The 15,490-nt window shown below is 44.4% G+C and overlaps 1 long non-coding RNA gene across 1 annotated transcript in view; it reads right to left on the reverse strand.

Annotated features, from left to right (window-relative positions):
- Positions 1-2,669: 2,669 nt before the first annotated feature.
- LOC116078909 overlaps positions 2,670-15,490 on the reverse strand; it is a 19,400-nt gene continuing 6,579 nt past the window's right edge. Inside the window, exon 2 of the long non-coding RNA XR_004113658.1 lies at positions 2,670-2,799. This is a non-coding gene — a long non-coding RNA (uncharacterized LOC116078909). The remainder of the gene's footprint in view (positions 2,800-15,490) is intronic.

Below are 15,490 nucleotides of genomic sequence, written 5' to 3' on the forward strand. Positions count from 1 at the left end.
ATTATCATTAAGGTGGGAACATGGCAGCATCCAGGCAGGCATGGTGCAGGAAGAGCTGATAGTTCTACATCTTCATCTGGAGGCTGCTAGGAAAATACTGATTCCCAGGCAGCTAGCACAAGGGTATTAAAGCCCATGCCCACAGTGATACACCTACTCCAACAAGGCTGCACTTCCTAATAGTGCCACTCCCTGGGCCAAGCATATATAAACAAACCATCACAGAAGATGGTCAGAGATTTCTTCTTGCCTCGAAATGATGATGCATGCCTTCGATCCGAGCATTCAGAAGGCAGAGGCAAGTGGGTCTTTGTGTGTGTGGCCATGCTGGTCTATAGAGCTAATGCCAGGATAATCAGGCCTACACAGAGAAACCCTGTCTCAAAAAAAAGATTTCCAGTCAGCTAAGCCCATCCATGCTCTTATGGTGTGCAGAAGGTTGAAGTCTTGGCTAAGACTGAAGAGTTACCTTTTATGAGAGTTAAATGGTTCCGTGTAGAAAGGTTAATATGTTAGGGTGGTTTGGTTTGGTTTGGTTTTGCTTTTTGTTTGTAGTGCTGGAGATCCAGCTTTGCTCCTGCTAGATAAGTGCTCTACCACTGAGGTACCTCCCTAGCCTCATAGTGATAATGTAAGTGATGTGGGATGATTCCTCACAGGTAAGTGGAAAATGCAAGTTAGCCTGCAGACAACATGTATTGGTTTAGGGACTTTTTTTTAACCAGGTCTCTGATTTTTGTGAATGTAGACATCCAGGGATGGGGTAGGGCCTGCTCCTTGTGGCTCTGCACAATCACAGAAACATGTGTCTTCCCAGAGGGCATGGCAGCCCTGTTCCTAACATTGTTTCTTCTGGAGAAATTCATGATGAGGTCATGTTCAGGACTGAGAACAGAGATTTAGGGATGACTGATGGGGAACCTCACAAGCCAATCGAGGTCCCTCTAAACTGGCATATCCCAGAAGCCACCTGGACTCTCCTGCCATGCTTCCCCCGAGCCAGGTTCTGTCTATGGGAAAGAACAAGCCCCACACACAGTTCATGGGCCTGTAATTAGTAATTAGTAATTAGTCCAAATGGAAACCAGGTTGGAGGTTCTTCAAGAACTAAAAATAGAATTGCCATATGTGGTGGTTTGAATGAGAATGGCCCCCATATGTTCATATTTGAATATTTGGTTCCTAGTTACTGGAACTGTTTGGGGAGGATTTGGAGGTGTGTCCCTAGTGGTAAGGGTTTCAAAAGCCCATACCAGGTCCAATCAGCGCTCCTCTCTCTCTTTCTCTCTTTCTCTTTCTCTCTCTCTCTCTCTCTCTCTCTCTCTCTCTCTCTCTCTCTCTCTCTCCTCACCCTTCCCTCTCTGTCTCTGTCTTTCAGATCAGATATAATTTTTCAGCTACCACCCAAGTTCCATGTCTGCCGCCCTGCCACCATGCTCCCTGACATGAGGATCATGGGTTAACCCTCTGAAACTGTAAACAAACTCCCAATAAAACGCTTCCTTTTCTAAGTTGCCTTGGTCATGGCGCCTCCTCACAACAACAGAATAGTAACTACAGACACCATCTGACTGAGAAGTTCCACTTTTGATTGCTTACCCTAAAGAATCAGCATTGATTTTTCCAAGAGATATTTGTCCATCCACAGATGAACGGCTAAAGAAAACATGGCACATAGACAATGGGGCACTGGTCAGCTTTTAAAAGTGGGAATTCCCTGTGGTTTATGACAATAGGAACAGAAGTGGACAGGCTCATACTAAGTGAAGTAAGCAGAGAAAGACAGGCATCTCCTATTCCCATTTATACATGGGATCTCAAACATTCCAGTTTACAGAAGAAGAGAATGATGAAAATGGAGACTGTCAAAGGCCAGGGCTTGGAAGACATGGAAAGATGCAGCTTCTCCTAGTAAGCTCCAGCTGTCACCTTGACACAGCCTGGAGCTAGCTGAGTGAGCCTCCATTAGGGGATGGCCTCTATCAGGACGACCTATGGCCACATCTGTGAAGCATTGTCTGGATTGATTAGTTGATGGAGGCGAGTCTAGCCTACCTTTGGTGGTGCTAGGCCCAAGCAGGTGGGCTTGAGCTGTCCAAGCAAACTAGCTGAGGGACTAAAGAGATGGCTCAGTGGTTAAGAGCACTTGTTGCTCTTACAGAAGACCCAGGTTTGGTTCCCAGCATTCACATGGTAACTCACAGCTCCGGGGAGATTTCCCACAATACCTCCCTTTGAGGTAGCTGAGTTGAATTTTAACAGGGAACACATTAAAGGCCACAGAGAGAGACAATAAAGGTGTACAGGGCTGCCAAGAGAAAGGTAGTGTGCCCCACTTAGATTTGAATTTCTAATAAACAACAAAGAATAGTATAACATAAGTATATCCTAAATTCTTCTTGGTTCCAAATGCTATACAGACATAGTTATATTAAACATGTTTCTTAGCTGGAGTTTAAACTTAACAGGGAATTCTCTATTTTATCCAGAAGGGTCTCCACATTATCTTTCAGTTACATCAAATTTTTGATAGTCTATCCAAGTGTGCCTCCACTCAGCTCATAAGGAAGAAGTTGGCACCCATGCTTGGGTGAAGCCGTAAAGAGAGGCCTGCAATTCGGTCACTAGATTTTACCAGGGTCTTTAAAGAGATGAAGAACAGCCAAGCATGATATACACACCTTTAATCCCAGCACTTAGGAGGCAGAGGTAGGTGAATCTCTGTGACTTTCAGGACAGCTTGGTCTGCATACGTTCCAGGGACTTCCAGGACTATGTAGAGAAACCCCAGTCTCCCACCTAGGAAAAAAAAAAATTATCCAAAATGAATGGATTGTAGCTCTTGGGAACATCTCTTCTCAAGTCCTATGAACTTTGTGGAAGAAAAGCTGGTAAAGCACATAACCAAGGAGCCTGGATTCTGAGCTACTGTGACTTGTATGTAACAGTGTGACAACTTCACAAGCTAGAGCAGTAGGGACACTTGAGTTACAAATGCAACTGGAGGCATTGGGGTAGTCCTAAGCAAGAGCCTCCTTTAGTTTCCAACTCACCGAGGTGGGATGCTAGCACACAGTCTTCCCCAGTTGTAGCTGTCTCAACAGAGGTCCCCAAGCTAAGAACACGTGATGTGATACCAGATATCCATGTACTCTAGAGGAAGGTACCAAGTCATCTATGCATACTCACTAAAAATGGAGACAAGGAAGTCATCACTGCAGGCTGTGCAGGGGCAACTAGGAGAAAAGAGGATTTCACTTAAAATAACAGGATGTGATGTAAGGGCCAGGGAGCTCTATGCCTTCCTTGTCTCCAAGCCAAGTAAGACTTTCTACTGCTTAGAAACCCCATGAACACCCCAGAGTAGCCTTCCCTTGGCTTCTGACACATCTGAAAAACAAAGGCCAAGCCATTCAGGGCAGCTGCCTGGAGACAGGCTGTCCTTGCGTTGTGACCAGTCACAGGTGGGTGGATTTTCCCATGGGCTCTGTGCAATCATGGAATTTGCCCATTCTAAGTGATGCCCATGGATGCCATGCTGAATCCAAAAAGAATTCTGCTGTGTGAAACAAGACATTTACCCCTTCTGAACAAAATACAGTCTATAAAGCCACGTCTATAAAACCAAACCAATCGATGGTACCAAGAAGCAGACAGATGAGGATGCCTGAGGATGGAGTATGAACAGAAAGAAGCTAGGAATGCCATAAGTGGCCAGTGAGAAAGCCTGGACCAGAAAGTGATGCCCAATGGGAGATTCTCTTGGGGAAGCACAGGAAAAAAGAAAAGAAAAGGAAAAAAAAAAGAAAGAGGTCCTTGTCATACACAGCCACACCCGCTACCTCCATAAAGCGTTAAAGCCAAGTAAGACATCTCCTGCCTTTGGTTCCCTCATCCCACTCCAGTCTGGCTTCTGCAGGAACTTGAGGCTGTCAGGTGAGTGGAGGAAGCATGGAAGATTACAGTAAAGAAACAGCAGAAGAGGAAGCCAACCGGGACACCCTCCTCTGCTGCAGACTTGCAAACCTGGGGCAGGAGAGCAGCCGCCTGGTGCTTCAGAGACTAGTGTTTTGAAATTAGATTTAATCTCAGTTCTTAATTCTCCAATGATGAATAGTTCATTAATTCCTGCAAGACCCACAGCACGGAAAACAAAGTCATTTCCTGTTTTGCATACCAATGAGTCTGGCTTCTTCAAGAACCAGGTATCCTTTTAATACAGAAACTGCCTACCTGGTCAGCTGTACCTGCTGAAGATCAAAGAAACTGTGGGGTGTTCTTAAAGTCCTCCGTGGGAAATGAAGCACACACAGAGGCGGTGCCAGCTAAAGGGTTCTGAGAGGAAATAATAGCTGAAGTAGTTAGGAGCGTGGTCTGGATTTGAACCCTGTTTTGGTTTTTTTTTGTTTTTTTCACTTCCTGCTTGTATGACCTTGGACAAGTTGCACAATCTTAGGGTGACTTGATTTGCCTGTTTTCAAAATGGAAATGGCACTAGGCAAGTTAAGCTAATCTGATCTACAAAAACAAACCCCAACAATTCAGTGGCTTGCAGCAGCGAAAACTCATGTCTTATTTTACAATGATCCAGCCCCGGCCATCACTGGCCAATTTTGGCTCTTCCTTCAGGGGCTAAAATGAAGGAGAGGCTCTTATCTGGAACATTCCTGAGAGCGGGCGGCAAGAAAAGGGTGGTTGGTGGTGGATCTGTGGAATAGCTCTTAAGGCTTTTTCTCAAAAATAACATTTATCCCTTCTGTTTACATTATCTTGGCCAAAGGAATTTACAGGGCTAAACTTCATGTCAACATGGTAGAGGGATGTAAGTCTCCCACAGAGAGGTACAAGAGAATGTTTGGGACAATAATTTAGTCTATTGCAGAACCTACATATGAAAAATGCTTCAAATAGCCCATGACAAGGCCCTGCAAATGCTGTATAAAAGGCTATTTTACTGGAACACCTTTTTTTTCCCCCACTTGAATTTATTTAGCATTTTTCCTTAGGAAGCCAATTGCTCTCAAACCCTGATTTAAAACAGCCCCCTACATCAGGAACTGTCCAATTTAGCAGGAACCACCAAAATGCCAGGTAGGAATGCTTATGAACGAACAGTTGGACTCTAACCTCAAAGCCTGATCCAGGGTCTCCTCGAAACATTCCAGCGAAGACGAAAAAAAATAATGTTATTTTCCTGGCCCACTCGGCATGCCTCCCCGAAAGACAGGCATCAAGGTAACAGGCCGTCATGTCTCAGCTATTTCAGGATGACTAGGCCTGTAGAGCACAGCCTCTGCAAAGTTATTCTTAACTGCTTGTCTGGAGGCAGACAGTAATAGCTCCACTGCTGTCAAATGCTTAGACTATGGCGAGAGCGAGCCTGGGCTCAGAGCCAGCCATTCTGTTTCCTCTCAGTGTTGGGAAGTAGCATTATCAGGGTTCGGTGTGTAGCTGAAAACTTTTCCAAGAATTTCTAAGGGCACACAGACTGTCCTGCGACGACACGACACAGGTAAGCTCAGTAGCACAGGTGAGCTCATCCTAGCGTGGGTTTGGTTTGGGGCTTTCAACTAAATGGTCAAAATCTGGAGCTAGGAGCTGACACTGCAGCGAGGGAAAGAAAATGTGTGTGTGTGTGTGTGTGTGTGTGTGAGTGAGTATTTAGCTTTTGACACAGGATTTCATTAGCCCAGTGTTCCCCAAGTAGGCTAGGCTATCTGGCCCACAAACTCCTGGGCTCTGCCGGTCTGTGCCTCCACAGTGCTGGCGTCATAAGTATGAGCTACCATGCCTGACTTTTAAACATGCCTACAAGTAGGTACTTTGCTGACTGAGATTTCTCCTCAGCCATAAGCAAGAGGTCTCCCCCCTAACTCCTACCTCAAGTCCAGAGGCGTCTCTGAGCCTCAAGACCTCAAGGTCTCAAAGACTCTTCTTGGCTCCTCAGAACATTCCAAGGCTCTGCCATTTAAAGGGGGGGAGGGGTAAGAAACCAAAGCCCTGACAACTGCAAGTAGAAAATCAGAGGGAATAACTTGTTTTGAAGTTTTTCTTATTAGGACAGCTTTGTTTTTAATCCTCTTTCTTTGAATGGCTTCCAGACCATTCTAGAATGTTTTCTACGGCTAATCCTTCTCCTTATCTCTTTTATCCTTATCAGTTTAATTCAAAATCTCAAGCATTTATAGATTGTTTACTGATGAAGGAAATAGATACTGATCAAGGTCTCTGGCCTCTACACACAAAGGCTGAAACTAGATCTTGTTACTCACAAGCTCTATGTTAGTGAATTCACAAGCGCAGAGCCATTGCACACGGCAAAAGTGATAATGCTACCCCAGAGCTGAGGAGCGCTAGATGTTCCTGATGTAAGTCATGAAGGCATCTAAAGGGGATGACATTTGATCCTGTGAATTGAATTACATTCCTCCAGCAAGATCCATTCATGTTCTAATGTCTGCTGTCTGTGAATGGGTCGATATTTGGAAATACGGTACCCAAGTTAAGATGGAGTCACTTGGGATTAGTGACTGGTACCCTAACACAAAGAGAGAAGGCTGAGCATGTATATAAATACATGGTGAGTGCTGTGTGAGAACAGAAAGAGTAGAGACGTGTATCTCCAAGTTGGGCGTTTCCAGTCACTGCTGGGACCCAATGAAAGATGGAGAAAGCATGGAAGCAACCTTCTGAATGCTGCAACCCTTTAATATAGTCCTCATGTTGTAGTCACTCCCAACCATAAAATTATTTTATTGCTAAGTCATAACTGTGGTTTTGCTACAGTAAATATCTGATATTAGACCCTAAAGGGGTCGAGACTCGTGCACAGGTTAAGGAACACTGCTCTAAGCCTCCCAGGAGAGCACGGCTTGCCACCTCCTTCATCTTAGACTTCTGGCCTCCAGAAGTAGAAGAGGCTAAATTGGCTTGAGTCACATGGTTTCTAGTGCTTTGTTGTTGCAGTCCTAGGAAACTAGTATTGCTAGCAGGATTTTGAGTTATTGGAAAATACTCTTATTTGGACAGCCATGATGAATAAATGTAACAGGTTTTGAAAGCACATGGAGTCTTTGGGGAATAAGTTAGTGATTTAACTTGACTATAGCAAAGGGAGGAGGCGGGAAAGGAAGAGCTAAACAGTATGAAGCATAAGGATGGAGACCAGACCTGCACCTTTGATGCCAGGCTGAGGGATTAGAGCTGCGGAGCCTTGAGTGGTTTTGACTGAAGCTGTAACTGTGCTTAAGATAAATAGTTCCATTTTTCAGGCACCAGATATTTCCATGACTCTAGTTTACTTACTTTTTCTTCCTTTTTCCTGGTTTTAGGCCAAGGATAGGTGACGCAAAGGTAGAGGAAGCAGGGCCTAATTTGTCATTGCATCCTTAGCACGAAGCACAGAACAAGTAACATGTTGTATTATTCAAGACTTTAGCTGTGCATAAGGAAATCAGTTTGCTTGAGCTACCAGGAAGTTTACTGGCTTGCCAAACAGGAGCACAAAAACCAGAGGATATGTGCCTTTGCTGGAATCACCATAACAAATGACCACAAACGGGTATGGCTTCAAACAATAGAGACATTTTCTCACAGTGCTAGGGGTTAGAAGTAAGCTTTTTTCCCAACTGGATTACATCTGTAATGGATCTAAGACAAAAAGGAAGGCACACACACACAGGTATCGGGGAACAGTTGGTTTCAACCACTCAAGCGGTACCATCCAGAGTTTCTCCGTGCTTAGCTGGGCTTCCTGGCTGGTGGTACTAGAAACACACAAATAAGAGTTCTGAGGGGGATGGAACATTAGGGATGGAAGAGGGTAGACATGGTTGTCAAGTGCTACCTACCAGTTTCATGTTGTTTATCCTTTCAGAGATTTATGTGTTAGAAGCTTGGTCCTCATTGGAGGTAGACACCATAGGAAGCTGAGATTAGAAAATGATCCGTAGGTCAACTGGGGGGTCTGTCTCAGGAGAAGTCGTGGAACCCCACTCTCACTATGCTTCCTGCTTCAAAATATGATCCCATCTCCTGAAATGTGTTCCTATCACTGCCTCTGGGGTCCTGGCCAGAGGCTGGGTCATGTTATTTGAACTTCTATGCATTTTTCTCTATAAAGTTACCCTGCTTCACATGTTTTAAGTAACACAAAACTGATGAAGGACAAATTAGAGATATAGGGATGAAGGGTGGAGATAAGACAGAGTGATGCCAATGGAATGGGGCTGTTATATGCCCTGGACACCTTGTTACCTGGTTGGGATAAGTCTCCTTAAAGAGTCAGGCAAAGAACACATGTCCAACATCAGGCTTTTTTTTTTTTTTTTTTTTGGTTTTCGGAGACAGGGTTTCTCTGTGTAGCCCTGGCTGTCCTAGAACTCACTCTGTAGACCAGGCTGGCCTCAAACTCAGAAATCTGCCTGCCTCTGCCTCCCAAGTGCTGGGATTAAAGGCGTGTGCCACCACCACCCGGCAAGAAGAGCTCTTTTTCTACAGAATTTGATATCTTCCACCAGTACTGGTGGCATGGGATCTGTTTTTTCCCACCCAAATTCTGTTTGCCATTCCTTTTCTGATCCTGGGGACAGTGCCATCCTTTTCCTTTTGAATAATTCTCATCACTACCAACTCCAACTCCTAGAGTCTTCAGATATCTCAACCCTAGGCAATCAGGAGAGCTCATCCCCTTGGGCATTGTGTCACGCTCAGGGAGAGGCCTCCTGTGTGTCTATCGGAGTCCTAATCCTTGGACTTTTTCTGGAACTGTTGGGAAAGAGAAGTGCTCTTTTCCACTTGTGGGGGAGGGGTGCTAAGGTCGTAGGATGTGTGAGACTGCTAGGGACCATCTGTGCCACCACATGAGACAGCCTGCCTCAGAAATGAATTGAGATAGCAGAGAACAGAGTTTCCAGGGATCCTAGCTTATGCAAATGCATCTGGCCCTGGCCTAAAAATTGAGTCTTCCCAGGCACTCTCCAGAGTCCACCTGAGCCAATGGATCTCCTTCTCTGATTTAGCTGGTGTGAACAGGATTTCTCAGATTTACAGGAGAATCCAGATTTCACTCCACAAGGCTGCTCTTCTGGATGCCTCAGCTTTGAGCTGTGTTGAATTCTAGCAACCTCCAGTGTGTATTGGACTGGGATCACCCTAGACTGTTTTATGAACAGGCCGCCCAGGCCAACTAAGGCACCAGTTACATTAGTCACCTTGGCTTTCCTGGACCCCACATAGGTTCTTTGCATTCAATGCTTCTTAGCTTTCACATCTCATCTGATCTTCAAAACAACCACAAAAGAGATACAAGAATGAAGCTATAATTAATGTTCCAGTGTTCAGATGAAGACATTAACCCAGTGATTTGCAAGAGGACAAACCTGGAGTATGAGCTCCTGAGCCAGAACCACAAGGAGAGGCTGGACCCAGTTCACAATTTATCCAATAATCTGTTCAATAGATATTGACTGAGGATTTATAAAAGCCAGGGTCTCGAAAAACACAACACAACAAAACAAAACAAAACAAAAGCCAGGGTCTTTGGGAGTTTCATTTCGACTAGTTTCAAAAGAGATTTTAAAGTAAGTAAAAAAAGGCATGAACCTAGCCCTCAAGTATTCTCTAGTCTTTGAGGAATATTAAAGATATATTCCTAATTACTATTTTAGAAAGTCAGTAAAGAGAAGGTTTTGAGAGAAGCCTGTGGAGAATCAGAAGAGAAAGGTTATTGCCGTCGGGAGGATAGACATTCATAAACCTCCTTGGAAGACTGTGAAAGAGGAAGAGTGGTCCAGGAGCAGAGGAGGCCAAGGAGATTAGCTGAAAGCTGAGGATGTCTTGGACGAAATATACCCAAGGGAAACACAGGAAAGCTTGGAGAGCTGGGCTCAGAGAAAGAATTTTGGGAGGCAGATGAGGCTATACTGAAGAAGGGATGGGTTCATTTTTCTTTTTTCTTTTTCCTTTTTTTCTGTTTTTCTAGAGATTTGTTTATTTATTATATGTAACTACACTGCAGCTGTCTTCAGGCACTTTTTCTTCTTGCCCCGTCCCTGCTCGCTCGCTGTAGCTGTCTTCAGACACCCCAGAAGAGGGCATCAGATCTCATCACGGATGGTTGTGAGCCACCATGTGGTTGCTGGGATTTGAACTCATGACCCTCGGAAGAGCAGTCAGCGCTCTTAACCACTGAGCCATCTCTCCAGCCCACATTTTTCTTTTCTTTTATTCTATTTTACATTTAGTGTGTGTGTGCAGGTAGGTGTGTGCTATGGTATGCGTGTGGAGGTCAGAAGACAGCTGGTGGAGTCTTTCCTTTCCTCCACGTGGGGTTGAACTCGGGTTGTCAGGCTCGGTAGCATGGGCCTTTACCCACTGAAACATCTCACTGGCCCCAATGATATATTTTTAAAGCATGAGCCCCCAAATGACTTCCATCATGAGAACCAACCGGAGGTGTGTGAAAGGTAGTTGAAAGGATAGGAGACTGAGGGACTGAGGGATCAGACTTTCCAAAGAAGTTATAAGGACAACAGGGTATGCTGCACACACTCTTAAGCCCAGCACTCGAGAGCAGAGGCAGGTGGATTTCTGTCAGTTCAAGGGCAACCAGTGCTACACAGTGAGGCCAAGAGAGGAAGGCGACCACCACCACCTCAACAATAGCAAGCTGCATAGCTATAAGGCCCCTTGTAGGGCAACAATCTAGTTATCACTGTATTCACCTATCACCCCACAACCTAATGGGGCAATGCTCTTGTATTCTTCATTTTTCTAGAACTTCAGAAAGGATAGGATGCTTTCCTGGAGAGTTTTCAGAATACCCAATACCCCCAGGGATGCATATATATATATATATATATATATATATATATATATATATATATATATATAATGTGTGTATACACACACACACACACACACACACACATATAGTCCTATCATATTCTCACCAGACTCCCCTCTAATCTACAGTACTTTGTTCCTTCTTGATGCTCACTTTGCCTCACTGTGTTCTTTCTTTTAGCCTAGCAGGCTACAAGCTTGTAGAAGGTACATTAACCGCAGAGCCTTCTGCAAGACACACTGCAGAATAAATTGTCATCAGATTGACAACAACAAAACTAAAAACTGTTATGGCTCAAAATGACAGCAATTTCACCAAAACTTGCAGTGTGTCCATTGGAAATTTGGAGTAGGGCTCAGCTGGGTGACTGGCCTGTTTGGTAGAGGTTCCCTTACAGTCCCACAGTGATATCTAGTTGGTAGGCTGGGATGGTCTTAAGGATCGCAGATGGCTTTTCTCATGTGGTTGCCTTCTTGGAAGAAATGTTTGGAGAGCTGAGCTGAACTGAACCCCTTCCTCTCTATGTAATTTCAGGTGCTATCTAGTAATGTAAGACGCTTACAGTGAGGGTTCTAAGAAACAAGAAGTGGAGCCTTCTCAGTCCCTGGGCCCAGGGACAGTCAGCACATTTACTGGTTGAAGCAGGTATAGAATCTACCCAGGTTCAAGGGGTTGGACCTTTACTTACTTTTCACTGGGAGCATTGTAAAAGAATTGGAATAATTTTTTACATCTATGAGCAGTCTCATTGGAAATTAATAGAGGGTGACAGATAGGATGTACACTGTAGGGGAAGAAGTCATAAGACTTGTCAACCATGTAGAGTCATTTATTTGTGAACTATTTATTAAGTGTTTGCTATGTCGGGTAGTGTTCTAAGCCTTGAGGGCACAGTGGTAAATCTAACAGGTAAGAAACTTTACCTTCAGGGAGCTCTGAGGTGAGTCAGTTGGAGAGGGAAAGATGTGCCAAGCTTCCCAACTGTCCCCAGTAGCACGCTGGTGACATTATCAGGACAGGATATCCTTCAGGTCGTTTTGAACACGACTGTGCTAGCCTAGCCAACAAAGTAAGAGCTCAGTTCTCCTGGCATTGACTGAAATCATAACCACAGGACTGAGGCCCTCCTACTCCAAACTACTGAGGAAATCCAAGACTTTTACTGCAAACCACAAACAGAGCCTGCGAGATTACAGAGGGAGAGACAGGCAACTTTTACAGCCTCAAAGATTTCCTGCCTTTCTCAGGCAGGAAAGGCGCGTGGAATCATGGGAACAGCATTCCAGTAACTGGGAGCGGGGCATCTAGTGCTGGAATTCATCCTTGGCTTCACTTACTTGGGCACTGTAACCTGAGAGCCTCTCCCTAGATTCCCCATCTAGAAACTGAAATTTATGACTTCAGAAAACTCTTTGGTGGCATTTTCGGTCTCAGTTTTATTGCAAAGTAGATTCAAATAGCTGCAAATAAATTATTGACCCTAAAAAAAAAAAAATCAAATTGCAGGGGGCCAGAGAGATGACTCAGTGCTTAAGAGCACCAGCTGGTCTTCCAAAAGACCTGAATTCAATTCCCAGCACCCACATGGCAGCTCACAACTGTTTGTAACTCTAGGTCTGGGGGATCCAACATCCTCGCACAGACAAGCATGTGGGCAAAACACCAATGCACATAAAATAAAATAAAATAAAATAATTAAAAAAATTGAAAAATTTTACGTATATATTAGATTTTTGTGAAAAATCATTTAGTGTATACAATTTGTATTTATATGTGAATGGGAAAAGGGCATGGGAGGGGTCCATGGTAGTCAGAATAGATGAGGTTATGGTCCAAGACTAAGTCACTTCCAAGCTGAGTGCTATCTATCTTAGGGTTTCTCTTGCTGTGATAAAAAACCCTAACCAAAGGCGATTTGGAGAGGAAAGGGCTTACATCATCTTCTTATACTTCCAGTTAACTGTTCTTTGCTGAGAGAAATCACAGCAGGACCTCAAGCAGAGGAGGAGGGGTGGAGGTGGGAGGAGACGGACGGAGGGAGGGGATGGAGGCAAGGGATGGGTGGAGACTGAAGCAAAAGCCATGGAGGAATTCTGCTTTCCAGCTCGCTCCTCGTGGCTGTTCAGCCTGCTTGCTTGCTTGCTTGCTTGCTTGCTTTCTTCCTTTCTTCCTTTCTCCTTTCTTTCTTTCTTTTCTTCTCTCTCTCTCTCTCTCTCTCTCTCTCTCTCTCTTTCTTTTAAAGGTTTATTTATTTTATATGAGTACACTGTAACTGTCTTCAGACACACCAGAAGAGGGCATCAGATCCCATTACAGATGGTTGTGAGCCACCATGTGGTTGTTGGGAATTGAACTCAGGACCTCTGGAAGAGCAGTCAGTGCTCTTAACCACTGAGCCATCTCTCCAGCCCCCAACCTGCTTTCTTATAATACTCAGGTGGCACCACAATGGACTGGGCCCTCCCACATCAATCATCAATCAAGAATATGTACTACAGGCTTAACAATAGAGCAATTTTATGGGGACATTTTCTCAAGAGAGGCTCATGCTTCCAAAATGATTCCCACTTGTGTCAAGTTGACATAAGACTAGCCAGCACAATTGACCCCTTGTCAAGTTGGCAAGCAAATATACCACTACTCTACCAGATCCCTTCCTCTCTTATTAGTCTCCAAGATGGCATGTTAATATTACAATATAAAACATTCCAGCTTTTAAAAAGTCCCACAGCCTTCACAAATTCAAGCTTTCTTTAAAACATTCAAAGTTTAAGCCTCTCTAAAATATCCAAAATTCCAAAGTCTCTTAACTATGAGCCCCTGTAAGGTAAAAAATAATAAAAGTTAAATACTTTCTTAATCCAAGAAGGGACAACCAGGACACAGTTACAAGCAAATCAAAGCAAAACCAAAGGTCAACAAAATAGTTCAGTGCTTGACATTTGGGACCCACTCAACTTTTGGGCTCCCAAGGGCCAAGGCAACTAGCTCCTCTTCTCAGACCTGCTATTTACAATACACACAGCTTGTCTCCTCTGCTCAAGCTGGCTCTACGCCATGGCTGCTGCTGTCCTTGGTGATTGTCCCATGGTAATGGCATCTCCAAAATGCTGTGCTCTGGTCTTTGCAACTGGGCTGTACCTTCATCAATAGCCTCTCCTAGGCTCTGTTTTTAAGGACTCTGACCCTATCTCATGGTGCCAAGCCTTAACTTCTCTCCATGACCCCTTAAATCCTGGGGCTTTGACTGCAATTTCACCAACCCTGCCGCACCTCCCCAAGCCTCCACTGCTGTCTTTAACCCATTCATGCCTTCAAAACCAGTACCAACGATGTGGCTTTTATACTACCAAGTTGAGCTGCTATCCTGAGGTAAAATGTTGGCCCCTTCTGGAACACAGCTTCTGTGTACTGACCATGAGAAAACATTTCCCAGAAGATTTTGTTTCATTGGTGCTGGTCTCTTAATCACAGCTCACTCTTCAGCCTTAAGTAACCAGTATCAATTGTCCCAGCAAAGCAAAACTTGACTTTAGTAGTTCTCATTTGAAAATACTGCATAAACAGCCCTAATAGTCTTTATGGTACTCTCAAACTCTCCTCTGAAATTTCACAAGACAGGCCTCCATTGCCTGCATTTCTCTCAATATTCTTGTTTTTCAAGCACCAACAAAACAGTCCACTGAACTCTGACCACTAACTGGTTTTTCCAGCCCAAAGTTCAAATGCCACTACAATCCTCCCCAAAAGACATGGTGAGGTCTGTCACAGAAACACCCCACTTCTGGAACTGATTTCTGTCTGAGGTGGGGATTCTATTGCTGTAATAAAACTGATAAAACACCATGATCAAACAACTTGAGGAAGGAAGAGTTTATTCTTTCCTTTCACATCACAGCCCACCATAGAAGGAAGTCAGGGCAAGAACTGATGCAGAAGCCACAAAGAGATGCTACCAATTTGTTCTTCATGGTTCACTCAGCCTGCTTCCTTATAGCACCCAGGACCACTAGCCCAGAGGTGGCACTGCCCACAGTGAACAGTGTCCTCGCACATCAATTATCAATCAAGAAAATGTACCATAGTTAACACAATCTAGTGGGGACATTTTCTCAACTAAGGTTCCCCCTCCAAAATGACTCTAGTGCATGTCAAATAGACACAAAACTATCCAGGACAATGAGACACCTGCAATCCTAACAGAGGATTGCAGAGGTAAAAGGGTCTGGAGCTCTAAGCCAACCTGGGTATCTTTGCAAATTTCAGACCAACAGGCTATATAATGAGACACTGTCTCAAAAACAAGGGTTGGTGAGGTTGCTCATCAGGAAAAGGGTGCTTACCATGAAAGCCTGAGTTAGACCCTCAGTACCTATATAAAGATGAAAAGAGAAAACTCACTGCATGAAGTTGTCCTCTGACCTCTATACATGTAAATGAAGGACCTACACAACTACATGAGCTCAAACACACACACACACACACACACACACACAGACGATGAGGAGGAGGAGGAGGAGGAGGAGGAGGAAGAAGAGGAGGAAGAGGAGGAGAAGGAGGAAGAGGAAGAGGGGGAAGAGGAGGAGAAGGAGGAGGAGGAGAAAGAGAAGGAAAAGGAGGAGAAGGAGAAGGAGAAAGAGAAGA

Source organism: Mastomys coucha, unplaced genomic scaffold, assembly GCF_008632895.1.
Source record: "Mastomys coucha isolate ucsf_1 unplaced genomic scaffold, UCSF_Mcou_1 pScaffold5, whole genome shotgun sequence".
Taxonomy (NCBI): Eukaryota; Metazoa; Chordata; class Mammalia; order Rodentia; family Muridae; genus Mastomys; species Mastomys coucha.